Source organism: Beta vulgaris, chromosome 4 (assembly GCF_026745355.1).
Source record: "Beta vulgaris subsp. vulgaris cultivar EL10 chromosome 4, EL10.2, whole genome shotgun sequence".
In the NCBI taxonomy this organism is placed as follows: domain Eukaryota; kingdom Viridiplantae; phylum Streptophyta; class Magnoliopsida; order Caryophyllales; family Amaranthaceae; genus Beta; species Beta vulgaris.
This window is the reverse complement of record NC_079205.1, coordinates 33870007-33896584: the sequence shown is the minus strand read 5'-3', so window position 1 is coordinate 33896584 and position 26578 is coordinate 33870007. Positions and strand designations below refer to the sequence as shown.

Sequence of the window (26578 nt, the reverse complement as noted above, 5' to 3'; positions counted from 1 at the left end):
TGAATAATTTTGAATTTCTCTGTTTTCTGGTTTGAAAGTTATGTGGTTTGATGATTAATTGTTAATTTTTTGATAATTTTAGAACCGATAAATGGACAATTCAGTAGTAGAAATGAGCTCAACAAAACAAAATTAAACATGCCAGAAACAAAAGTTAATATACTACTATAAGGTTAGTTAACCCTTGAAATATATATGGTTACCTTAGATATGGAAGAAGTTACTCTTATAGCATATAAAGTTACCCTAAAAGTGCTTAAAGTTACCCTTGAAATATATATAAAATTACCCTAAACTTGCCAAAAGTTACCCTAAAAATGATAAAAGTTACCCTAAAAGTGGTAATAGTTACTCTTATATATACATATATATATATATACATATATATATATACATATACATATACATATATACATATACATATACATATATACATATACATATACATATATACATATATATCTACATATATACATATATACATATATACATACATATATACATATATACATACATATATACATACATACATACATATATACATACATATATACATATATACATACATATATACATACATACATACATATATACATACATACATATATACATATATAGATATATATATACATACATACATATATACATACATACATATATACATATATAGATATATATATACATACATACATATATATATATATATATATATATAGGGTTGGGTTCTAGTGAGAACCTCTTTAAGGTGAGAACCACCTTATGGTGAGAACTCTCCCATACTATATGAGAAAGCCCAAAATACTTTCCTTAGAAAAAAAAAGCCCGAAAATACTGCAAATTCAGCAACAAAGTGAACGCTCATTTTTTCTCTTCTCCCTCATGCAATTCTCATCCTCGCGATTCCTTCGATCTTCCAAGAACACCAAATTCAATTCAAAATTCCACGAACATATAACAAGAAATCAAGGATTTTTCATGAAATTGGCGAACAAATTCTGAATTTTTTGTCGGTAACGCAACTTCTCTGCTTGGTTGCGTAAGAAATTTCAAAACTTTGTGTTTAAATTGTAGATTGTGAATTTCTTTATTTGTTGCTGAATTTATCTTCAAATACTTCAATTTGTTTCTGAACTTGATGTTAAATTGTCGAATTCTCGGATTATTGAATCGGATTATTGAACTGAGTTAAACCTAAAGGTACCTTCAAATACTTCAATGTATTGTGTAAGGTTCCTAATCTACAAAACTTGCAATATTTAGTATTCATAGTAGTCCATTTATTGATTTAGTGAAGACTTGAACTTCTTATTCTTGTATTTAGAACTTTTACTTTTCCACTCATTACTGTTCAAGAAAATATTGTTTGTCTTCCATGTGTTTGTTCATGTTTTCCCAAACAAATTATGTGGCTGAGTGGCTCTATTATTGCGAACATGCACTTTCAACAGTACACTAGACTGATTTGGGTTTCATGCTAAATTTGTGTTGAAATTAAGAGACTCTTGGGCTGTTTTTGTGAAACTGGTTAGTGAGTGAGTTAAGAGTTACCTTATGTAGTTATCTACACTTCATAACAGAGGGTGTTTGATGTTTTTTAAGGGTGTGCGATAGCGTGTCGTGGAGATAGATAAGCTAAGAACTACGAGTTTCTGGTATGCTTTTTTAATCTTGACGGTACATTTTAGGGATGGCCATCATCCCTTGCCATGTACCTCTGTTGTGCCTTAATCAAACTGAGCAATCATCTACTTCTTGTATATTGCTCTCTTCAGTTTTATATCCCTTGATCCTGTAAATGTGGAAAAATGCACTATATTTATGCTTTGAGATTTTTTGTTTTGCTGTTCTTTATAGATGCTTCTTTTCATCCTCTGTAAAAGTTACTAATCTATAATTCTTTAACTATAGACCAAACATTTTGTAATTCTTTAAATATATGCAGGATATTACCTTTATAGATAACCTTTTTTTTTGTATGTGCAGGATCCATTTGGAAGTAGATGGCATGAGTGAAACACTTTATGAGTTGATGGCTTCTCTAGACCACAACAACGCTGTTAAAGAAGATGTTCTTATAGCACTCTTGCAGCATTAAATTTGGTTGTCATAGTCAAGATATAACTATGAACATTCTACTTTTTATGTAGTCTATATTAATCACATAATGGCTTGTTTTTGCTTGCTGCTATCTTAGTTTATATACTCGTATTTTATTGTGATGCTATGTACTAGTTTTATATTTGAGGCGAGTTATTTTCTCGTGTTATCTACTTAAATCTGCAAGAAGTCAATTGCAATTATAGTTTTATATTTTGGGGTGGACATTCAACTTTGTAATAAGTGTTTTTTGTTAATGAAGTTTTATATAGTAAAATGAGTTTAAGTTACTAAATGGTTCTGTATTTGTTAGTGTGCCACCAACCATGTTAAAGTAAGGTATAGGCGATACCTTAAATTTAGTATAGGTATCTAAAATCATAAATTTAGATTAACGACCAATTTGAGAGTGGAAATGATAGATAGATTAAGTATCGTATTTTAAGATTTATTCTCTTCCTTGAATACTTCTCATGTTGTATTCATATAATAGCTAACAAGATTTTAGCTCTACCACAAAAATAAAAATATCTTTAGTAATTGGTCATATCTGGGCTTCGGCCCAACCGGATGCATGAGTCTACATTTCATAATGGAGAGTCAATGGAAACATAAGAAATGAGCTTCTCCTAGTCTGCCTATGCATGAAGCAAAGCCAAGTAACAATTAACAAATGCCATATACGAGTCAATTGGAGTTTGGTTCACAGGTTAGATGTTAAATTGAAGTATTTAAGTATATTGGGCTAGTGTTGAGTCGATCATTGAAGCAAAGTGAGCTAGAGAAATCTGGGCCTATATCAAGATCCATGTATTCTTCATCAAGCCTTATCCATGTACTTCTCATATAGCGTAGAGGTACTTCTCGTATATCCTAGAGGTACTTCTCGTGAAGGTTAGAAGTATTTCTTGTATATCTTTAGAAAAATAATAAAAATAATAAAAATAAAGTAAAAATAATTTCAATTTTTAAAAAACTTTTCTAGGGGATACCATCACTTGTCATATACATTAGAGGTACTTTTCGTATAAAGTAGAGGTACTTCTCGTATACATAACAGGTACTTCTCCTCTAGAGTAGAGGTACTTCTTGCATAGCATAAGGGTACTTCTTATATAGCATAGGGATACTTCTTATATAGCATAGGGGTACTTCTTGTATAGCCTAGAGGTACTTCTCGTATAGCCTAGAGCTACTTCTCGTATAACGTAGAGGTACTTCTCGTATACATTAGAGGTACTTCTCCTTTAGAGTAGATGTACTTCTTGTATACCTTAGAGGTACTTCTCGTATAGCCTAGAGGTACTTCTTGTATAGCGTAGAGGTACTTCTCGTATAAGCTAGAGGTATTTCTCGTATATCTTTAGAAAAATAATAAAAATAAAAATACTTACAATTTTTAACAAAATTTTCTAAGGGACACCATCACTTGTCGTATACATTAGAAGTACTTCTCCTTTAGAGTAGAGGTACTTCTTGTATAGCATAGGGGTACTTCTCGTAGAACCTAAAGGTACTTCTCGTATACATTAGAGGTACTTCTCCTTTAGAGTAGAGGTACTTCTCCTTTAGAGTAGAGGTACTTCTCGTATAGCCTAGAGGTACTTCTCATATAGCTTAGGGGTACTTCTCGTATAGCCTAGAGGTACTTCTCGTGAAGGCTAGAAGTATTTCTCGTATATCTTTAGAAAAAAAATAAACATAAAGATACTTTCAATTTTTAACGAAATTTTATAGGGGACACCATCACTTGTCGTATACATTAGAGGTACTTCTCCTTTAGAGTAGAGGTACTTCTCGTATAACATAGAGGTACTTCTTGTATAACGTAGAGGTACTTCTCGTATAGGCTAGAGGTACTTCTCCTCTAGAGTAGATGTACTTCTTGTATACCTTAGAGGTACTTCTCGTATAGCCTAGAGGTACTTCTCGTATAGCCTAGAGGTACTTCTCGTATAGCTAGAGGCACTTCTCGTATAACGTAGAGGTACTTCTCATATACATTAGAGGTACTTTCTCGTCTAGAGGAGGTACTTCTTGTATAGCATAGGGGTACTTCTTGTATACCTTAAAGGTACTTCTCATATAGCCTAGAGATACCTCTCATATAGCTTGAGGTACTTCTTGTATAACGTAGAGGTACTTTCGTATACATTAGAGGTACTGTCCTTTAGAGTAGATGTACTTCTTGTATACCTTAGAGGTACCTCTCCTATAAGCCTAGAGGTACTTCTCGTATAGCGTAGAGGTACTTCTCGTATAGCCTAGAGGTACTTCTCGTCAAGGCTAGAGGATTTCTCGTATATCTTTAGAAAAATAATAAAAATAAAAATACTTACAATTTTTAACAAAATTTTTTAGGGGACACCATCACTTGTCGTATACATTAGAAGTACTTCTCCTTTAGAGTAAAGGTACTTCTCGTATAACATAGAGGTACTTCTCGTAGAACCTAGAGGTACTTCTCGTATACATTAAAGGTACTTCTCCTTTAGAGTAGAGATACTTCTTGTATACCTTAGAGGTACTGCTCGTATAGCCTAGAGGTACTTCTCTTATAGCGTAGAGGTACTTCTCGTATAGCCTAGAGGTACTTCTCGTGAAGGCTAGAGGTTTTTCTCGTATATCTTTAGAAAAAATAAAAAAATAATAAAAATAACAATACTTTCAATTTTTAACAAAATTTTATAAGGGACACCATCACTTGTCGTATACATTAGAGGTACTTCTCCTTTAGAGTAGAGGTACTTCTCGTATAACATAGAGGTACTTCTCGTATAGCCTAGAGGTACTTCTTGTATAGCCTAGAGGTATTTCTCCTCTAGAGTAGAAGTACTTCTTGTATAGCATAGAGGTACTTCTTAGATAGCCTAAAGGTACTTCTCGTATAGCCTAGAGGTACTTCTCGTATAACGTAGAGGTACTTCTCGTATACATTAAAGGTATTTCTTCTGTAGAGTAGAGGTACTTCTTGTATAACATAGGGGTACATCTTTTGTACCTTATAGGTACTTCTCATATAGCCTAGAGGTACTTCTCATATAGCTTAGACGTACTTCTCGTATAGCCTAGAGGTACTTCTCGTGAAGGCTAGAAGCATTTCTCGTATTCTTTAGAAAAATAATAAAAATAAAATTACTTTCAATTTTTAAGAAAATTTTCTAGGGGACACCATCACTTGTCGTATACATTAGAGGTACTTCTCCTTTAGAGTAGAGGTACTTCTCGTATAACGTAGAGGTACTTCTCGTATACATTAGAGGTACTTCTCGTAAAGGCTAGAGTTATTTCTTGTATATGTTTAGAAAAATAATAAAAATTTTCTAAGGGACACCATAACTTGTCGTATATATTAGAGGTACTTCTCGTACAGCCTAGAGGTATTATGATATGACTAAAGAATTAAAAATACAGAAACGACAGCCACGAATATTCATCACATTTTGTATTGCTTCAAATGAATTGTGACTATAGGTAAAAAGGGCCTCTAGCATAAAGACTACGCTGCAGCAGCCTTTCTTTGTAAAAACAAAATTAATTGTACCCAATTTTTGACAAAAGACATAAGAGAAGGAAGTGGACCACTCTTCTGCAAAAACAGGAAGAAAACGAAGAAATACTTGTATGCAATATGGAAAGAAAAGGAAACTCAAATTATGCATAAACTTCCTATCTATTGTCAATAAAAATGTTAAGAGATCCAGCTGGTACTCAAAGAAAAAACATAAAAAGAATCCTTGCTTCCTTCGGTCAAATTGGAGAAAGCTTAAACAATGAAGAAAAGCAGAAGTCTAACTGAGGGAGTTTGGTAAGCCAGTCTATGCACTTGCTGTTCTCTTCACAAACCCTGCCACAGCCCACAGGTGGCAACCTCACAAAAACTACAAGCCTCATGGGTAACAGCTATATAGGGTAGATTCTCACCACAAATTTGTGAAAAAAAACATTGAATAATGGTATTTAGAGCTAAACCAGTATTCAGTTAGATATTAGATACAACTATACAAGTAGGTTTAGAGACTGCACACACAGTGCAGACAAAGATGGCAACCTACTGCACAATATATAAGCAAACCACAAGAAGGTTCTTAATCAGTCCGAAGCTTCTCATAAGTTCTTTGCTACAAAGCTGAAAGTTCAAGATAATGTGCTGAAACCCAACCAGCAGATTTCTATAAACAAGTACATCAGTCCGAAGCATTCAGAAAGACCCTTTCTTCGCTCCATTATCACATCACAGTTCACTGAAACCAGAAAATCCAATAAAAAGAGCAATTCAGTTATAAGTTGAAATAAAGAAGTACCACCTAGCGACTTCTATCCTAAACATGCAGCCTCAAGCAAACTTCAATCTCAAAGGAACAATCGATAGAAATGCTTATAAAAGCAAGGCTCGCGCAATTGGCAGAAACAAATGAAGTTTCAGCTTTGTAGAGCTACTGAGCTACAATGAGGGTACAGCAATAAGGCATGCATGTCGTTTTTTTTTTCTAAGTAGCATCATAGCTCCTTATCAAGTAGATAATAGTCAGCTAACAAGTTGTTGGCATTGGCACATGCAATATTCGAAATATCATAAGATGAGTGACACTAAAAACACAAATATGCTTTCATAACTTGAATAACCAAATCAATGCTTCTCTGCCTAATGTTTTTGACAGAATTCAGGAATTTCATGAAAAAGAAAAAGAAAAAAGAGCATAATACTACAATCTGCACTAGTTTAATGGAAAAATTCAAAGTACTAGCTATTAATTACTTCACTAAACCACTGCCTCCATTTACAAGATTAAAACAAGAAGTACAAAATGATTGAAGTAGAAAAAAATTTAAGTACCTGAAAAATTAGTAAACAAAATTCACATTACATTTCACCAACATCACACAACACTTGTGAGTTGTGACTAAGTGTAGTGATTCTAATAATAAGTTGCTGGTCAAAAAAAAGAAGGGTGAATCTTAATGAAGCAACATATATTTCTACTAAAACAGCAAACACCCACCACATAATCAACACATGCACACATTGCCCTTTAGTAGTAATCCATCTAAATTGCCAATTATAACTTGTCAAACACATGGATAGGATTTGAACCACCACTACTGAGTTTCATTTCGGTCAAGAAAAGAACAGCAAACGCCAATTAATTAAGGTATTGAAAGTGACAATATTGGGTTGATGGCCAAACTTAAACAGCTTGGCGAGAACAGAAAACCCGAAATCAACACGACCAGAGCGGCAGTAACAATTGGCACAGATGTTGAGGGAATAAAGATCGGGTGAGATGCCGGATAGCTGAAGCTGCCTAAAGAGAGAAATAACAGTGGAGAAAGGGGGGTTGGGTTTCATCTTACACATTGCACTTAAAAGCTGATTGAAATCAATTATACTAGGAAGAGGACTCAAAGATATCATAGCATCAAACATAGAAAGGGGACGACTAATGTTGCAAAACCCTAATTTGCATTCATGTCTTACAGATTTTAGGAACAATTGAGGTTCCTCAACTTCAGAATCCTCTTTTGCGCAATAACTATAATTATCTCGAAATCGAAAGTATAGAAATTGAAAACGAGATAAAGGAAAGAAGGAGAGAAATGAAGAAGATTACCGCGACCATTGAAGTAAGCAGATGATGAATTTTGAGTAACAATGTTGGTGATTGAAGCAATTTTAATCCAAAAACTACTGAGTTATTGGCAAATGCCAATCAACAGAACAGCAAAAAAACATGCGAAAATCATGCAAAAGTAACACAAGCAAACCCTAATTTAACTTTCCATACGATTAACATTTCAATTTACAATCTCTAACCTTAGATCTCCAGAAAACAACAACAAATGCACAAGATCTAAAGAAAAAATCAAAGAAATTGAGAAGAAGATTACGTATTGCGAAGACCTTAACCGGAGAACGAAGAAGTTACTGCGATGTATTCCAATGAACTGCGAAATAGGAGAGAGAAAGTGCGAAATTAACCACAATAATCATCAAAAATCAACTAAGCGAACGAAAGTAGAAGAAATACGAAAACTTACTGTGAATTAGGAGAGAGAAAATGCGAAATAGGAGAGAGAAAGTGCGAAATAGGAGAGAGAAAGAGAAATGACAAAAATGGAAAGAAGCTGCACGACCCTAGATTGGAAATTTTTTGTGCGTACAAGTCGAGATGATCTAACGGTTGTGAGTTACTTCATCTCATTAATCTAACGGTTTATAAGGTGGTTCTCACCATAAGGTAGTTCTCACCATAAGGGTGGTTCTCATATGAACCCAATTCTATATATATATATATATATATATATATATATATATATATAGGAATAGGATCTTGTGAAAACAACAATAAAGCTGAAAACTGAAATCAGTTAATCTGAGCCGTCAGATTTATAAAATGATTTTTGAATGGTCATGATTTAACCATACGCGTGCCTAGAATTTCATTCCTCCCACCTGATTTTCTTTCTCTTACTCCTCATTCTCAAACATGATTCTCTCACCTAATTTCTTGAAACGCCATTTTCGCTCTCAAGCTAACAGCTTCAACCTCTTTTGCTTCCATGTTGTTCCTCGTCGACTCACGTTTGAAGAGTTTCGCAATGTTTCTCTCTCTTCAAATCCTTACCTTGAGACTGAGGCGTCAACCATGTCGTCTTCGTCACTTCTTCTGGTCGCCGATTCGTCGCCATTGATGGAGTTCGCGTCTCTTCTCCTGACCTCTACTTGAGGTCTGATGTCGCCGTTCATGGCCTCAACGGAATTCTCGTTTCCTCAATTGTTCATTCAAATTCGATCTGTTTTGTTTGCAATTTTCAAAGATCTATCACATTTTTGTATTGCACTTTATTCCTTAAAGGTAAGCTGTATTACAATAACTTTTGGGCCATTTAGTGCTGGATTGCTTAAACTTCAACCGTCGCTGAGGGTGTTGGTGAAGTTGAAATCAACTGTACTTTTTGATTTCTATTTCCTTTCTTCTTCTTCTTCTCTCTTTTTTTTCTGTTTCTTGGGGTTTTTTTTCCTTTCTTCCATCTGGGTCTTAGTTCTTATTCAACTAACATGAAGGAACTTCTTCTTAGTCTTGAATTTTGTTTTTTGTGCCAATTTTATTGAATTCTTTGGGATTTCAAGGTAAGCTTTTTTTTTTTGGGGGGGGGGGGGGGTTCTACTCTGTTTTATGCATGCGAGTATAATGTTTTTTGTAGATGTGTATGTAATTCTTTACGATGATTTCATTTAGAAATTTCCATGAATTTGGATCATTGAATTCTTTGGGTATTTCATGGGTTTTTTTAGGGGATTTTCTACTATATTTTATGAAATACGAGTATAATGTTACTGGGTGTTTTTTGTTTTGTGTAAATGTATAATGTATATTTATTTTAGACGATGATTTCATTTAGAAAAGAAAGTTTCATTAATTTGGATTCTTGGGTACATTGATTTTGTAAATATTCACGAGACAGATGCACGATTGAATCTGTTGATCGATTTTGAATTTTAATTAGAAGAAATTTACGTGATTGTTGTGGGTGATTTGATTTTTTGATTGTGAATTTTTTGGTATTTTGGTGTAGATTTGTTGAAGACTTAAAAGTTACCCTATATCAAGTTTTTTATTAGTTTTCAAAGTATTGTTATTAGTTGCTGTTTTAAAGCTATTTGTTACCCCCTCTCACTAACATATATTTGGCGAAATTCATACAAAGTATTGTTATTAGTTGCCAAAGTATTGTGATTAGTTCTGTTTTAAAGCTATTTGTTACCCCCTCTCACTAACATATATTTCAAGGTAAAAAGTTACCTTAAAAGTGATAATGTTACTCTTATAATAAATAAAGTTACCCTTGAAATATATAGAACTATCCTTAATATAATAAAGTTACCCCAAAACTGACAAAAGTTACCCTAAAAGTGTTAAAAGCTACCCTAAAGGGGTTAAAAGTTACTTTGTTTTCAGTTTTCAGCCTAAGAGTGGTTTTCAGCGGATCCTTCCCCTATATATAGGGGCGTGATCCACTGAAAACAGCTCTTAGAGCCTGTTGTCCCCAGCTTATTTTCAGTTCAGTTCAGCTTTGGACAATACTTTTACTCTCACATATCACTATTCATTTCAGTTTAGTTCAATTCAGTTCAGTTCAATTCATTTCAGCTCAGTTCAGTTCAATTCAATTCAGTTCCGTTCGGTTCAGTTGTTTTATGCCGAAGAGAACAAGCCCTTAATCTGAAAACAAGGGTAACTTTTAACCCCTTTAGGGTAACTTTTAACACTTTTAGGGTAAATTTTGCCAATTTTGAGGTAACTTTATTATATTAAGGGTAGTTTTATATATTTCAAGGATAACTTTATTTATTATAAGAGTAACTATTACCACTTTTAGGGTAACTTTTACCATTTTTAGGGTAACTTTTGGCAAGTTTAGGGTAATTTTATATATATTTCAAGGGTAACTTTAAGCACTTTTAGGGTAACTCTATATGCTATAAGAGTAACTTCTTCCATATGTAAGGTAACCATATATATTTCAAGGGTTAACTAACTTATAGTAGTATATTAACTTTGTGTTTCTAGGCATGTTTAATTTTGTTTTGTTGAGCTCATTTCTACTACTGAATTTGTCCATTTATCGGTTCTAAAATTATCAAAAATTAACAATTAATCATCAAACCACATAACTCTCAAACCAGAAAACAGAGAAATTCAAAATTATTCAGCCTCAATCAATAATCAAAACAGAGATAATTCTTCGTTTGAGGAAACGAGAATTCCGTCGAGGGCCATGAACCGGCGACGTCAGACCTAAAGTAGAGATCAGGAGAAGAGACGCGAACTCCATCAATGGCGATGAATCGGCAACCAGAAGAAGTGACGAAGACGACATGGCCTGGCGCAAGAGTCTCAAGGTAAGGATTTGAGGAGAGAGAAACATTGCGAAGCTCTGCAAACGTGAGTCGACGCAGGAACGACATGGAAGCGAAGGGATGAACGTAGTGAAGGCGTAAGTGGACATGTCGAGAGAGAAGAGTACGGAGTTTGGAGGTGCAGAAAGGTGAATCCATGGCGGCCGACGCCATTGTTGACTGAGGTTGAGTTATATTTGTGAGAAAAGATTTGAATGGAGAGGTCAGAGACTGCGATGGAGTTACCGAAGAGGTCGAAGCCGTTAGCTTGGAGAGCGAAAATGGCGGATTCGAGATTACGGAGAGAGAGGTATGCTATGGAAGTTGAGATGGAGAGATCGCCGATGAGAGTAGCTGGCGAACGACGGTGAGAAGTGTAGAGAAAAATCACCTTGAAAAGGAGGGGTAAGAGAGAAAGTCATGTTTCTAGTAGTTCTAGATGACCAAGCTAAGCGAGAATGAAACGAGATTTGATGGTTAAAAAACCAAGCGAAATGCGACGGTCAAGATTAGATTTTTCAGTTTTCATCCTAGGAGTGGTTTCACAAGATCCAATTCTTATATATATATATATATATATTTATTATGTAATATGTATATGTATATATGTATATATATTATAATATATATATAATATTATATATATATATTATATATATATTATATATAATATATATTATATATATTACTATATATATATATATATAATATATACATATATATATATATACATATATATATACATATATATATACATATATATATATATACATATATATATATAATATATAATATACTATATACATATACTATATATATAATATATGTATAATATATCTATATTTTTATATATATATATAGTGTTTCTTTGAAATAATAAATTTTCATTTCAATAAAATACATTTATTTTAGGAAAAATTGATTCTAATATTCCAACATTTGGGTCGTTCTGTCAAAATATGTATATATATATGTATATATGTATATGTATATATATATATATATATATATATATGTATATTATATATATACATATGTATATATATATATATACATATATATATTATATATAATATATATATACATTATATATATATATATACATATATATATAAACATATAATTATATGTATATATATATATGTATATGTATATATACATATATATATATATATACATATATATATATATATCTATATTTTTATATAATATATATAGTGTTTCTTTGAAATAATAAATTTTCATTTCAATAAAATACATTTATTTTAGGAAAAATTGATTCTAATAATCCAACATTTGGGTCGTTCTGTCAAAATAATCCAACCTTTTGATTATTATCTAATAATCCAACCTTTTATCCCGATCCGCTCATAATGCACCGTGACCTGTTGAAACAGGTTGATGACCAGGAGAATGGGTTAATTAGACACGTATCTTCCTCTAATTCGTTGTGATTATTTTAAATATTTTTTTACTACCCCCTCCCTCCCCTTCTCCACCCACTGCCACCAACCCCCATCCCCACCCCCTTCCCTCCATCCCCTTCCCCACCCACTGCCACCCCCTCCCTCCCCTTACCCACCCACTGCCACCAAACCCCCATCCTCACTCCCTTCCATTGCCCACCCACTGCCACCCCTTCCCTCCCCTTGCCCATCCACTACCACCCCCTCCCTCCCCTTCCCCACCCACTGCCACCAACCCCCTCATCCTCACCCTCTTCCTACTCTCCCCTCAAACCACGAGCTGTCTGTGGGATTTACTTTTCAGCCCCACCTCCAGTCACTGCGCGCCCAGTACAAGAGCAGCACTATTCGCGCACGACCACCACTACGTCTCTGTCCTCCACTATCCTCACCGCATCGACGCTCCACCAGTCCATCTCCGCGCCTCACCACCCCTCCCATCCCCTGCATTCTAGCGGCATCTCATGCCTTTCAACCAACACCAGGTGTCAACCCTCCTCTTCATCTCACCGCGTCTGCAACCACTCGCCGACGCATATACCATCCAGCTTCACCGCCATCACAACCTTCCCAACATAACGCCATCTTCTCGTCTTCTCAACGAGCAGGGGTTGTTCGCAAAGGGGTGGGGGTGGGGCATGGAATGGGGTGGGGCAGGTATCATGAGAAAAGAGTGGGGGTAGGGTGGGGATAGTGAGCAGGGGGTAGGGGTGGGGTGGTTCTTCATGACTGGTGAGGCAGGGGAGGGAGGGAGGGAGGGAGGAAGGGAGATTAAAGGGGAAAATGAAAGAAAAAACCATTCGAACAGGTTACCGGTCTCATGGTGCATTATGAGCGAATTGGGATAAAAGGTTGGATAATTAAATAATAATCAAAAGGTTGGATTATTTAGAGCGAACGACCCAAAGGTTGGATTATTAGAATCAATTTTTTATTTTATTATTAGTTTTAACGTCTTATTTGAGATGTTTGTATTGCAAGTCAATAGAGACTTAATATTTGTTCGCAATAAAAACTTGTTATATGTGCAATGTGTAATGATTAAGTGAGTAAAAGATTATGTGTGCATCACTGAGATAGCTATTATGTTATTTTCAGCACAGAATGGTTCATTTAGGAGGCACACCTAATACCCCTATGAATGTCGAGCAATCGATACGGGACCTAGTGCAAATTACAGCTAACTTAGCCTAAGGTCATAATCGTGATGGGGACTTGTCTGAAAAGGTTGCCTGTAGGAACCCACCAATACTGAATGGGAAAGGAGGACCCGAGGAATTGGAGAATTGGGTTGGGGAGTTCGATAAGCTTTTCTTCACTCTATCCTGCCCAGATAACAAGATTGTGCCCTTAGCTAGCTATTACCTACAGGGAGATGCCCATTTCTGGTGGACCCACGCTAAGGCAACCTCCTAAAATAGCCTGGTTTTGGGTGGAAAACTTTCAAGAAGGCATTAAGGGATAAGTATTACCCCCAATACCTCAAAAACTAGAAAGCCTAAGAGTTTATGATGTTAGAACAAGGGAGCATGTATGTTGAGGAGTACTATTGCAAAATTCATCGAGCTGATGAGATTTGCTCCTAAAATTGCCCATAATGAGGAAGCTAAGGCCTCACGTTTTGAACTAGGACTTACCCTTGACCTACAAGGAATACTGGGAGGAGATACCTTCACCTCTTTGGACCATGTGTTTGGCAAAGTTGCTCGTCTATATGCCATAGGAAAACGAAAGGAAGGGGGTAAGCAAGGTGAGAAACGGAAGGAGAATCCAAAACCCAAGGTTCAGAGGTTTGAAAAGAAACATCATGGGAAACAAAACCACCAAAACTCCCAGAGAAACTTCGATAAGAGACCCAATAACAACATCACTCACCCCAACAACAATAACCGCAACAATAACACCAACAACCGCAGACCTGAGCGTGTGTACAGGTGTAAGAAGTGCCCAAACAACCATCCCGGGAGAGATTGCGAGGGTAATAAGGTGGAGTATCGTGAATGCGGGAAATTGGGGCATAGAGCATATGAGTATTACTCGAAGAATAAAGCTAACCCTAATGGTCAAAAGAAAGGGAACTATGGAGACAAGCCTCAAAATGGGAATGGAAATGGTGGAAATAAATACGATGGGAACTCCAATTACTCAAAGCCACCAACCAACACCAACAATCAGGCACCCAATAGGAACCATGTGACCAATAATCATGATGATGAAGGAAAAGGAAAGTTGTATATGATGACGACTACCGAAGCGGAGGCTCGTAGAGATGTTGTCATGGGTACTTTTTCTATCAACTCACTCCTGTTAAAGTATTGTTCGATTATGGAACATCATTTTCTTTTATTGCCCATACAACTTTTAGAACTCTAGCATTGGTTGAGTCCGAGTCAATTTCTATGCCTATAGTTATTCCATCTGGGGAGACTGTTAACTGCTCTAAGAGATTCCTAAAAGTGTCACTGAAAATAGGGGAGGGCTTCTTTCCTTCCGATCTAATAGAGTTTAATTTATCGAACCTAGACATCATTTTGAGAATGGATTGGCTTGGGAAGTAAAGGGCTAAGATAGATTGTGATGCACAGAAGGTAAAACTGAGAGATCCTTCGGGAAAAAGGGTGTCATATAGGAGAATACCTCGAGAACCTGGAATTAAAGTAATTAATGCCTTGTAACTTAAGGGCTATATAGACAAAGGATGATTTTTATTTATGTGTTCGGTGAGAAGGGTAGAGGATGATCTTTTGAGACCTGAGGATGTGCCTATAGTCAGAGAGTTCCAGGATATTTTTCCTGAAGAAATACCTGGTATGCCTCCAAGGAGAGATGTAGAGTTCACTGTCGACCTAGTATTTGGGACTGGACCTATCTCCAAAGCCCCATACCGAATGGCTCCAGCAGAAATGAACGAGTTGAAAAACCAGTTGGAAGAACTACTCGAGAAAGGGTATATTAGACCTAGTTGTCACTATGGGGAGCTCCCATCTTATTTGTGAAGAAGAAGGATGGTAGTTTGAGGTTGTGTTTAGACTAATGTGAGTTGAACAATGTCACTGTGAAAAACAAATATCCATTACCTAGGATAGTTGACTTATTTGACCAACTCCAGGGTGCAGGGATGTTCTCCAAAACAGACTTAAGGTCAGGTTACCATCAATTGAGGATTGTTGATCATGATATACCTAAGACTGCCTTCACGACTAGATATGGACACTATGAGTTTACCATCATGTCTTTTGGGTTAACTAATGCACCTGTTGTTTTTCATGGACCTCATGAATAGGATTTTTTGACCCTACCTCGATAAATTTGTTGTTGTGTTCATAGACGATATACTTATCTATCTAGGAGCATGGAGGAACATGAGGGTCATATGAGGGTTATTTTACAGGCACTTAGGGACAACCAAATGTATGCAAAGTTTTCGAAGTGTGAATTTTGGTTGGAAAGAGGGTCATCTTTGGGTCATTTCGTCTCTAAGGAGGGTGTGTCAGTAGATCCTGCAAAGATAAAAGCTCTAAGTGAATGGCCTACACCAAAGAATGTCACAGATATAAGAAGTTTCTTGGGTTTAGCCGATTATTATATAAGGTTTTTGAAAGACTTTTCCAAAACAGTAAAGCCCATGACCACCTTAATGAATAAGGATTGTAGGTTTAACTGGAATGATGACAGTGAGAAAGCCTTTCAAATGCTCAAAGAGAGATTAACTTCAGCACCTGACTTAACCTTGCCTAACGAAAATGAGGGATATGATGTTTATAGTGACGCGTCAAAGAATGGGCTGGGTTGTGTTCTTATGCAAAATGGGAAGGTCATAGCTTATGCGTCTTGTCAATTGAAACCGTATGAAATTAACTACTCGACGCACAAACTAGAATTGGCCGCAATTATATTTGCCTTGAAAATCTGGAGACATTACCTTTACGGGGTGACCTGTCAAATCTTCACCGATCACAAAAGCCTCAAATACATCTTCATCCAGAAAGACCTTATTATGAGGCAGCATAGGTGGTTAGAGCTCATTAAGGATTATGACTTAGACATACAGTATCATGAGGGTAAAGCAAACGTTGTTGTTGATGCGTTAAGTTGCAAATCTATCCATAACCTGAATACCTTAGTGGTTGCCGACAAACTTTGTGAGGGATTTTCTAAACTCCAAATAGAGGTGGTTCATGAAGGGGAAGTAGAGAAGTTGTTGAGTGCCCTAACCATCCAGCCCAACTTTCTAGATGAAATAAGAGAGAGTCAGCCTGGGGATGTGAAACTTGAGTGGAGATGGCCAACAGTGCGGGCCAATCCAGCCTAGCCCACCTTGTTGGCCGTGTGGCCCGGGCTCGCAAAAAGCCCGGTCGAACCCGTCTCGAACCGTGAAATTAGTGGGTGGCCCGTGGGCCAGATTTCTTGAGCCCAGCCCACTAAAGCCCGCTACTAAAACTGCCCAACCCAGACCATGAAACCGGTCTAGCATAACCCATTAACTGGACCAATCCAGTCCAAGTAAATATTGAACGAAATTGTTTCTATTTTAATCAAATTGTATATATTTTAATCAAGTTGCATATATTATAATTCAATCAAATTTAAAAATGTTGACCCTTGAGTTTTGAAGATGACCTAACCACAAAAGACATAGTATATTTTATTTATGTTGTTGCAAAATAATTCATGCTCGAGCTAAGAGAATACTTGATTGAAGATTAAAACGGAGAATTAATCAAGATCGAAATAAAGATGTTCGAGTGATGAACAATCAAGTATGGAATGAAGATTAGAATACATTAGGGTGTATTTATTATCTTCATGTTAAGGTTGAGTAAAAGCTTTTAAGTCGGGTAAATTCTCAAAGGAACTTGGTTCTGTTCCCATGAAGGACAAACCTGGCACTATAGAAAAGGTTACGGAACAAGAATAAAACTGATTTAGGAACTCCTAAGAGTCTCTAATGTCGTGCGCCTAACTTAAATATGCGCCCAATATGTTAGTTAGAGTTTTTTGGGGTTGTTTTAACTAAGATCCACTATTTTAGAAATTTAGTTTAAGTTTGCTAGGAAAAGATTTTAAAAAGATTTTCTGATTTTAATTTAACCGATTTTCAAATCTTATCTTTTTTTTTATTTTATATTTATTTAAAGATTTTATTTTCAAAATAATATCTTTTCGTTTTTAAATGTTTGGTTTTTTAATATAAAATGTTTTTCGATTTTATCAAAGATATTTTAAAAAGATATTTTTCCTAAAAACTAGCTAAAGTATAAATTATTTTATTTTCTAAAAACTGGTTACACGCCTACAAAGATACTTCTACACGTTTTTGTAGTTAGTGGATTTAGTGGCTTAGTTAATTATCCTTCAAGTATTTAATTAATTTAAATGAGTTTAATTATTCTTCAAGTTTTGTAAAACCACGTAATATGTTACTGCTTCCTTTATGGAGTGAAGTAGTGGACTAGTGGATTTTTATTTGACATAGAATATTTAATTTATTTAATTAATTAATTAAAATCATGGAGATGCTGTGATAATGGTATAATTAGTGGAGAACATGTCTTGTCTTAATTGTCTATAAATAGGCGCCTAATTCATTTGAACAAAGTGTGTCTGACTTAGCTAATTTGTCTTAGTTATCTCAAAGAGTCAGTGCCTTTTCCTAAGAGAATTCATACTTACATTAATCGAGTTTATTACTCTTCCATTGTTTTACAAAGTGTATTTTTGAGAAAAGGGTTTGAGTGAACTCTTGTAAGTATGTGTAATAGCCTATATTTGAAGCAGGTTTAATAACGACTTTATGAATGAGATTTGATAAGTATAATAGCTTATATTTTCAGACACGTTTTAGTCAAAGTAGCTATGTTCATATTAGTAAAGAAATTACTTTGTATATTATTTTTTATCGTCTAAAGTAAGTTCCAAGTACAAATAAGTTAGTATGGATTTTATATAATAGAGATATTGAGTTAAGGATTTTAAGCTTTGAAATAAAGAGAAACCCGTTTTTAATTACAATTTATGTCTCATCACTCATGCTATCTACTCTAGATGCTAGAGCATCACTCTCTCCTCTTCATAACTTCTCAATCAAGTGCCAAAGTATATTTTTCCCATAGATCAATTATTCTCTTCAAGATTTTAGTTTAATGACCCAAGTGGTTAAGAATTGGGAGAAACCTTAAAACCAAAATAAAACCCCCAAACAATAATTTTCTCTCTCCTCTGATTTTATACACCGTACTGTGCATGCTCAATTTCTGCATTTTGGAGTCGGAATATGTCCAAAATTATTGAATCAAAGTTGTAGATCTCGAAAAGTTATTGAACTTAGACCCAAAAATCACTTGATTTGGAGTTCGGAGCTGTGAGTTATGGTCTTTGCAAATTTGGTGTTGCTACCTCCATTTCTCTCTCCTCTGTTTTTATTCCGATAATCTGTTGCCCAATTATCTACAACATGCAATCCAATTTTGCTCTTTGTTGCTGAATCAAAGTTGTAGATCACTTCGAGCTAATGAATTTGGGCACAAAAAATCACTTGATTTGGCGTTCGGAGCTATGAGTTACGCCTTACACAAGTTCAGCACTACTGCTGTACTTTGTGTTGTGCTGCTGCCGTGGTTGGCTTGTTTGCCTTGTTGCTGCCATTATTTTGGTATTCCTTTCCATATGAAGGTATAAGGTAATTTTTCTTAATTCCTCATCTCCTTTGATTGCAATTCAAGTGTGGTGCAATTGGATTTTATATTCAGATTTTAGAAATAAACTTGGTTCTCAATTTTGTTATTGATTAGCAAATATAATTATGATAAGAGTTGTTAAACTTAAAGATTGAATATTTTATCTTTCTTATTGGATTGAAGCTTCTAATATGAAGTAAGGCTCTTAAGTAAGTTTATAAAAACTGATTTTTATAAATTATGTCGTTTGAAAATACTCTCTGAAATCAGAATGATGTTAATTAGAGATGGAATTGATGTTGTGAGTTGGATTAGTAGAATGGGTGTATATAAGAGTTGTGGTGGTTAGTTCATGGAAGAGCTTAGAAAGTATGAGTAATTCAATTTGTTTATCTAAATTGTTGTGAGGATGGTTAATGATTGTTGTTATTGTTTTGAGGTCGTTGTTGGAGTATGTATATGGAGATAATTTATGAAGTTCGAGCTATAGTTGGTTATCCAGAATGTTAAATTATTGGGAATCGTTTGAAGGTACACACATGTCCATCCACCTTTGAATCTATATTTGTGTTTTATGAGATTTCATGTGCTGAGCTTAATAAGCCTTTTATATAAATACAAAATTATTCAAAGTGTTACTCGTGTGTTTACAAGAGTTGTTAGCTACATATTTGGTATTAAGCTATGAGCGAAAGCTATATATGTGATGAGTTTTACTGAGTGGTATTTTTATGAAGAACTGATTGGAGGTAGTTGAATCCTTCAATAATATAGATGTGTGATATTATCAAACCTACTTGTTTCCACATCGAATTTATAGTAAGTTTCTTATGCTTAGTAAGTTGATCTTTTATATGAAAAGTGTAGCTATGAGAATTAAAGCAAGGATCTTTAGTATATCTAACTATATAAGTGGTTTTACAACAAGTACTTCGATTTACGAACTAAGCCGGGACGTCGAATCGATATCTTTATGAACTCACTTTCGATATAAACTATAGTTATATTTGAAACTTTCAGAGAAAAAAGAAAGGAATTTTGATCAAGGATGTTGAGTTAAAATTTCAGGTTTAAGACAATTGTGAAAATATCTGTGATATAAGTTTTATATGGAACTTTGAAAGTATGAAAAACTCTTTATTATGGTTTGAGATTTTGATTATATATGATCATGAACTTTGAAAAATTTGACTTGGAGTTATGAGCAAATATGGACTCATGAAATTATAAATCAGAATTTTCTAGTTCTATTAATGACGGGGAGGATCTTTATTCCTACTAAAATTTTTATGAAGAAATTCTCATAGGAAAAAGTCTCTCAAATTTGGGTCTATTTAATGAACATTATTTTCGGATTTAAGTTTTGAAACACGTAAGTCTAGTGAAACAAGTTAAATCTTTACAGAATATCATGGATAAATTATGTTATATGGAGTTTGGAATCTAAGTTAGAATGAGTTTGTTGTGAGATGGTACTTATGAAGTTCTATTTAAGAAATACAATTGTCGCTTTGAGGATATTATTAGAAGTAGTCAAATATTCCAAGATTTACTTATGGCGTATAAACAAGGCTGAATGGTATCACTCTAAGATATCTCCGAAAACCATATGGAGCTTGATTATATAAGAATGAAGATTTGTGGTGTCATAATTGAAGGATGAAGTAATTGTTGGGAGGTTCTAATTAAGAATGAAGATGTTATGTGTTGGACGTAGATTAGATAGTTAGGGAATAGTAAATTGGATGTGAATTTCAAAGGTCAAATATTAATTTATGAGTTAATGGAGTTGTTACGAGAGGTTTGTGAGTTCAGAGGATGTGTAGGATTTGAGATATGAATGTCGTATCAGTGATATAAAAGATTCAATCTTGGTGGTGGTTTAGAGAAGTATCGATTAGAGAGATATAATTTACAATACTTATGTAATAAAAGATCATATCCACAAAGGGGTCAAGTAAAAGAGTTTGGAGCATAATTTCGTCTATTGGATGAGTAAGATTATATAAATGGATATTGGGAAAGAAAAATATAAATCTAGATAATAGAGAGCATGGTAATTAAAGTTATATAATGACAATACTAAGCGTATGGTGTCAAGGCTAATATGAGCTTTCAGTACAAATACATGGGGACGTATGGTTGTGAATTATAAATTTGAGAAGGATGAGGACAACGAGTGGAGTATTGGGAAATATGGAGTGAGATATTTTGACTTGCCATAGTAATTGTAGGTGATTTATGATAATGTAATAAGATTGTATTCTGGGAATGGAAGTTCATGTATTGGGAATAAGAAAACCTTTAAGGGAAAAATTCATATAATGAGAATTTTGGAATGCTATAGTTTAGATGCTATAAGTTAAAGACGGAAGTCCAAGTACAAAGAGAAATTATTCTGATGAAGGGAATTGCCAAGACATGTTAGAGGATACCTTATAGTCTACAAGTAAAACATTACAGGTTAATCGCACGAGCTTAGAATTGGGTCTCCATAATAGTTATCTTATATGTCTTTGAGAAACATATTTTACACTTTGATTTTGTTATGGGTTCGACTGCGGAGAGACATTTGATTTCGAATACGTTTTGTGTATATTACTTCCTTTAAAAGAATATTTGGGGTAAGTGAGATTATTTGAGATTCGAGTTTGTGTTATAATAAGATTATTGAGGTTCAGGTATTTTGGATATGTTAATACATTTCAACTTTGTTTTGTTTTATATTAATTTACGGACGGAAGTTTAAGTCGTTGATACACTTTGAAATTGATTATGCGATAAGGATTAAGAACAAGAGTATAAGTTTTGAAAGATATAAGTTTGTGGTATTGAGAAAATAAGCATTATGATTTAGTTATTGTTTTATGGTAAAGTAAACAACATTTATGGAGTGAGATGCTCAATATGTGTTATGGAGCGGGTATTGTTCCTTTGAGTAGTCATGATCCAAAAGTTATTAAGGTTAAGTTTTGGAAATTCCTAATTCGAAGTACCGAGCAGGAAGTTATGTTCGTTTTAAGTTCAGTATCTTTTTTGTTGTAATTATTTTGACAAAAGTTCCAAATGTTCAAGTTAACTTAACCCTTTTGGTAAAGTTTAAATGAGCACACTAAGTGCCTATACGACTTTTACAAGCAGTAAAGAATTGATTATTTCCTTATATCTTTACACGTAACTAATATGTGAAATTGTTGACGTAAAACAAAAGATTTCAAAAGAAGATCCAAGTCTTGCAATGATTAGCAACACCATAGTAGTTATGATTCTTTTTCCTCTTCATGGATAAATATGTGTTCTTTGGAACACGTGTGGTATTGATAAACTGTGCATTTAAACTATTTATGTAAATAAACTATGGATACAAGTGGGTAAAGGCCGATACCAAATAAGGTACGATATGAACAACAACCCTTGGAGGATGGGTGATCTCCTTCCGAACCCTCGCTGGGTGGGTGAAGTCCAACAGATAATAAAAAAGGGACATGTCCTGGTTAAGGCTTGCAAGCATAAATATTTAAACGGTGGAGTGACGACCTCCATTAGCTTAGAGACTGTTGGCACCTTGTGTAAGGAGCCCCTCTCTATTCGTGTTCGCTTTACCCAATGAAATTAAATGCTATAGACCAAAAGGGTTTTGAATGATCTAAGTGGTGATCTTCATGAAAAAAATTTCTTACTTTAATACGATTGTGCAAGGATAGTAATCCTGAAATTTTTAAGCAAGCACCTTACTTGTGAAGCATGCCGAATTCTAGCATGAATTGTATGTGAATGGTCTTAAGCCACCAAAAATGAGGTTTTGGGATGAGCTTATGTATTCAACTATCGTTGAAATTTGTTCTTATGGCAAGGAACCTATTATCTGTAGTATATGTATGAGTACTCTTTATCGGACTTTCTAGTTAAGGGTTGCTGGTGTCATAATAAATACGTTTCTAACTATTTGATTTTAAGTTTTTTTTTAAGTTTGGGTTTGTTCCACTTGATGAGTAATAAACCGCACAACTATATTTTAAGCCACTAAAATGAATTTCTGGTTGGACAATGTGTGTACTCAGTTTTTCTGATTTTGTTCTTGGAACCTGTCCTGGTGGGGGCAAGATTCATTGTTAGTGATTTTGCAGGGTTGATGTCGAGGACTTGGAATATGATTATTGATCAAGAAGAAGATTTTTATGTTTATGAAATGGTGGATTGAGGTTAAAGTTAGATGCTTTGTTTGGAAGTATTCGTAATCTGTTATTTGATTTTGAAGTTGTCATGTTGTGGGCCCCTGACCCACAGATCCGGGATCGTTTTTATAGGTATTGTTTTCGCTGTGAATAAATGTAAATTCGAGGTTTGTTAAGTATTGATTGTGTTTTGTGTATCTTAAGTGTGATTAGTTAGTAGTTCAGAAGTGCGGGCTGTTACAGTATGAGAAGTTTTGAGTGAAGCAAGAGAAAGAGAAAGAGAAAGAGAAAGGAACTTCGAGTGAAGTTTGAGAGGAACGTCAGTTGTGGGAACTGTCGTTGGGAACTTGAGTTGAGTGACTTAAGTTGAGAATCGAGAGAAAAGTAATAGGTTGTAATCAGAGTTGTTTTGGCCTATTATAGTGGAAAGTTTTTTAAAATCCCTTGTGGTCGAGGTTGTTTCTTCCTACTAGGCCTAGGAAGTTTTTCCTCGTAAAATCTCTCGTGTTCCCATTGTTTGTTCCCAAGTTTACTTTTAATTCCGCAAAAAGTATAGCTTATTCTCTCACTATAATTCACCCCCCTCTTATAGTGCTCATATTATACAACAATTGGTATCAGAGCGGGAACTCTAAAATCAGGAAACCCTGTTGAGTTCAAGATCTTGAAAAATATGAATACTAGAGAGAAACTGGAAGAAGGGTACTCTACGCAGAGGCCACCAATGTTCAATGGTAAGTTTTACACTTACTGGAAGAACAAAATGGAGATCTTTATCAAAGCCGACAATTACCAGGTATGGAGAGTCATAGAGGTAGGTGATTTTGAAGTCACTACCACTAATGACAAGATTGAGGTAATTCCTAAATCTATATCTGATTTTGATAAAGCAGATTTCGAAAAGATGGAAATTAATGCTCTTGCTATAAAACGCTTCATTGTGGTCTTGGACCTCATGAACACAATCGTGTCATGGGATGCAAAACCGAAAACAAATTTGGGATCTTCTTGAAGTCACTCATGAAGGTACGAGTGAAGTTAAGAGATCAAAAATAGATCTTTTGATGAACCAATATGAACTTTTTCAAATGAAATCAAAAGAGTCTATCCAAGACATGTTTACACGCTTTACTAATATTATTAATGAGCTAACATCTCTTGGAAAGTGATTACATCTGAGGAACAGGTACGAAAGGTCCTAAGGAGCCTTCCTAGGGATCGATGGATGGCTAAGGTAACTGCCTTACAGGAAACTAAGGACTTTAAGTTCAATCTGGAACAACTTGCTGGTTCCCTTATGACTCATGAGTTGCAATTGGACAATGAGAATGGAGACATGTCCAAGCAAAAATCGATAGCCTTAAAAGCTGATGAAAGTGGAGACTCAGAAACCGATGAAGAAGAATCCGCTCTCATGGTCCGAAAATTCAAAAGAATGTTTAGGAACATGAAGAATGGAGATTACAAAGGTAAGAATAAGAAATATTCTAACAAACTTGTTTGTCATAAGTGTGGCAGCTTTGAGCACTTTCAAGGATTGTCCCCAATGGGAACAAGAAAAAGGCAAAGTAAGGGAACGAAGCAGAGATAGGAACAAGGAATACAAAATTCCTATACTCGATCTGACATGAAGAAAGCTATGGTTGCTGCATGGGGAGACTCTGACTCCGAAGAAGAAGATGATCCTCAACCAAATGAGGAGACTGCAAACTTCTGTCTTATGGCTCTTGACAATTCCGAATCTGATGAAGAGATTGAATCTCTTGAGGCAAGTCTAGACACCATCAAAACTCGTCTTAATTCTTTAAGTAAAGAAAAGTTATTTGAGTTTATTGTTGACGCTGTAAATGATTGCAAAGATGAGACTATTAAACTAAAACAATGTCAACATGCTTTAACTGTTGCAAAGGAACATACCTCTTGGCTTAAAAGTGTTCGAATTGATATTGAGAAAAGATTTTTCGAGTTGTTTGACAAAAATCTTAAATTAAAAGAGGATTTCGAAAATCTTAAAAATGAGAACTACTTGTTAAGTCTTGAGTTATCACAATTAAAAGAGTTTGTTCCTGAAGTAAGTTCATTTGACATTAAGTCAGTTCCCTTGCAAAGTTTCAAATCTGAAATAAACGAATTGAAAAATCATGTTTCATTTTTGGAAATTGAAAATAATGAACTTGTAGGGGAACTGCACCAAATGAGAAATGAAAAGAAAATGCTACCTATTCCAAACTGGATTAAGAACCCTCAAACAAAACGAAACGAAGGTCTTGGTTTTAATCACAAAAAGAAATTTGAAAAACCTAAAAAGAGAGTTGATTTACCAAGTGATAAAGTTTGTATGTTTTGTGGGAACACTGGTCACTTTAGGAATCTTGTCCTAAAAGACTTGGTCGCATTAATGAGAACTTGGAAACAAGTAGAGTAATTTGGAAAAAGAAATCTATTGTTCCTGAAGGAAAGGAACCCAAGAAAGATTGGGTTCCTAACTCTAACAATTAGTTTTCTTGCAGGTTGGAGTGAGGGGGAACAACACATGGTACCTAGACAGTGGTTGTTCTAAGCATATGACTGGAGATAAATCAAGATTTCTCTCACTCTCAGCCTATAATGGTGGAAGTGTGACTTTTGGTGACAACAAGAAAGGTAACATAGTTGCCATGGGCAAAGTTGGTAAGTCATCGTCACATTCCATAGATAATTTTTTCTAGTTGATGGTTAAAGCATAACTTGTTAGTATTTCCCAATTCTGTGATAAAGGGAACTGTGTGAAGTTTAATAGTGAAAAATGTTTAATTGTCAACAATAGCAACAAAGGATAGTCATTTTGGAAGGAACAAGAAAGGGAACACATATGTTGTGGATCTCAACCTTGTTCCCAAAAACAAGTTACATGCCTTAGTGTTATTGATGATGATTCATTTTTATGGCACAAGCGTCTAGGTCATGCTAGCTTTTCTTGCTTGACAAACTTCGTTCTAAAGAACTAGTTTTAGGTTTACCTTCATAAGTTTCATTTAGATCATGTTGTGATGCATGCGCTAAAGGTAAGCATGTTAGGTCCTCTTTCAAGTCCAAGAATGTGGTAAGTACCACAAGACCATTGAGTTAATTCATATGGATTTATGTGGACCTATGAGGATACAAAGTAGGAGTGGAAAGAAATATGTGTTGGTTATTGTAGATGACTTCTCTAGATTTACTTGGGTTATTCTTTCTAGCAAGGACGAGACTTATGATGAGTTCCTTGTCTTTGCAAAGAAA

The 26578-nt window shown here is 34.9% G+C and overlaps 2 long non-coding RNA genes across 3 annotated transcripts; one reads left to right on the top strand and one right to left on the bottom strand.

Moving 5' to 3' along the window:
* The first annotated feature begins 728 nt into the window (after positions 1-728).
* LOC125496943 (uncharacterized) lies at positions 729-2374 on the top strand. Of its 2 annotated transcripts, none has more exons than XR_007273389.2 (2): positions 729-1010; positions 1984-2374. It is a non-coding gene; the product is annotated as an uncharacterized LOC125496943 (long non-coding RNA). The 2 variants fall into 2 exon arrangements; XR_007273388.2 differs by having other exon boundaries at positions 729-1036.
* Positions 2375-5751: 3377 nt separating this feature from the next.
* On the bottom strand, positions 5752-8297 carry LOC125496942 (uncharacterized). The gene is made up of 3 exons (XR_007273387.2): positions 8137-8297; positions 7987-8043; positions 5752-6341 (listed from the first exon to the last, which is right to left on the bottom strand). It is a non-coding gene; the product is annotated as an uncharacterized LOC125496942 (long non-coding RNA).
* Between the last annotated feature and the right edge of the window lie 18281 nt (positions 8298-26578).